The following is a 2,126-nucleotide window of genomic DNA, read 5'->3' as shown; positions in this document are numbered from 1 at the left end:
ACAGTGTGGTGGATATGGGGCGGGAGGGGGTTAAGGCATAGCTGCCCATGCCAGATACAGCAACCGCCTCTTCTGTCTTCTTGTTCAGAGTGTTCAGAGAGCTTGCTCTTGGTCCCGCGCTGCTTTCGCAGGACATTGATGAGGTGGGCCTCTTGGAATTAACACCTGTGAAAAGGTGGAGACAAGAGTGAGACTGGGCAGAAGGAGGAGTTGAATTGAGATGTGGGGCCCGTGAAGGCTCCAGCTGAGCCCATGGAGAGCGTTGGACTGGACTGGACCTTCAGAAAAGTCTGGAGTTTCCACCGTGGGCAGGGGGTGGTGTTGATGAGATATTGGATACAGGCGGCCCCGGAGGGGAGGTGTGAACGTGGGCGAGGCATACTGTTAGCCAGCATCTCACACACTATGTGTAGCATTCAGCCTCCTTGCCTCACCCCACTATTCAACTGTCCTCTACATGTCTTACCAAGTGGAATTCAGTCAGCACTAACTGGACATTTGCTATGTGGATAGTTAATGTGGATAGTTAGGGCAACTGTTGAAGGCATTTTTTTAAATAAGTAGGAAATGTAGCCCCTGACATCCCAGACCAGTGTGTGTGTGTGTGTGTGTGTGTGTGTGTGTGTGCGCGCGCGCATGAACTGGTCAGGGGAGGTGGAGAAATCTAAGACAAAACAGAACATAAATGCCTAGAGGAGACACAAATAGTCCTGTGGGGTTTTACTGGAGGAAGGAAAGATCACATCTAGTTGTGGATGATCAGAAAAAGATTCCTAGATGTAATGGATGGAATTGTTGAATGATTCTATTGTGCCCCTGAACTGATATAACACTGGGTGTTACTTACACTGCGATTTTAAAAAAGAAAGAAAAAAAGAAAACAAAAGGAAAAATTCCTGGAGCGAATGGTCTCAGGCATTTGGAGTTGCTGTGTAGGGTGGACAGGATTTAGATGCGAAAGGCTGAGTCAGGGGGCATCCCCAGCAGAAGGGGTGGTCCATGCCAAGGCACAGACATTGGAGGATATGGAACATATTTGAGGGGATACATGGTGGGTGTCGGCATCGGGACGGAGTGGTGGCCAATACCTTACTGGCCAGATAATAAGGTAAGAAGGTAATAGGGCAGAGGTAAGGCGGTTCTTTATTTCCCTACCCACCCAACCCACTCCCTGCTGGCCCTCAATTCTAAATTGAAATGTGTTGAAAGACTGTTTTATTGGTTCTGTACCAGCCACAAAGGGGGTGCTCAGTAAGTACCTGAGGATTTCACTCAATCAGCGGTCTGTTAATCTGCTTCTCTAGGTCGCACAAAAAGCAGAGGAGACTTGAAATATCTGTTCTCTGGCTTCCTCACTGCCCATGGAGGTTCTTCCTGATCCCACCTTCTTCCAGCAAGTGGATAAGGATTTTTTTTAAAGCATCTTCTGCTGAATCCTACAGCTGTTTGTAAAAGGAATCTGAAATAAACACATGGAAGAAATAAACAACCTCAGTTTCTTCCAAGCTCTGTAAGGAGAGATTGCAGGTGAGCCTGAGACCTCCAGTGCCCAGTTGTGTGATCCTGGACCAGTCCTTCACCCTCAGGGTCTGGTTTCCTGGGCTGTAACAGTAAGGACAGTAATAACCTCCTGCACAGCATTGTTGTGCAACTTAAACTGAGAAAACGTATGCTAATGTACATATAAGGGACTGCAGAAGTGCAGAAGTACAAGTTCAGGGGCACCTGGGTGGCTCAGCTGGTTAAGTGTCCGACTTTGGCTCAGGTCATGATCTCACGGTTTGTGAGTTCAAGCCCCGTGTCAGGCTCTGTGCTGACAGCTCGGAGCCTTGGAGCCTGTTTCAGATTCTGTGTCTCCCTCTCTCTCTGCCCCTCCCCTGCTTATGCTCTGTCTCTCTCTCTCTCAGAAATAAATAAACATTAAAGAAAAGAAATATAAGTTCAAATTTGGAGCACAAATGCCGGTAATGAAGATGCTTCCTGGAGGGTTTCAGTGTCCCTGGATCACATTCTTCCAGAAGACCAGTGGTGCTAATGGTTGAATTCTGTTACAGTGCCTGACGAAATGATCGAAACTTGGTGATTTTTATGTGCTTTTTCTTAAAATGTTTTTAATGTTTATTTAT

The sequence above is a fragment of the Neofelis nebulosa genome, chromosome 9 (genome assembly GCF_028018385.1).
Source record: "Neofelis nebulosa isolate mNeoNeb1 chromosome 9, mNeoNeb1.pri, whole genome shotgun sequence".
NCBI classification, from domain to species: Eukaryota; Metazoa; Chordata; class Mammalia; order Carnivora; family Felidae; genus Neofelis; species Neofelis nebulosa.
This window is presented reverse-complemented; position numbering follows the sequence as displayed.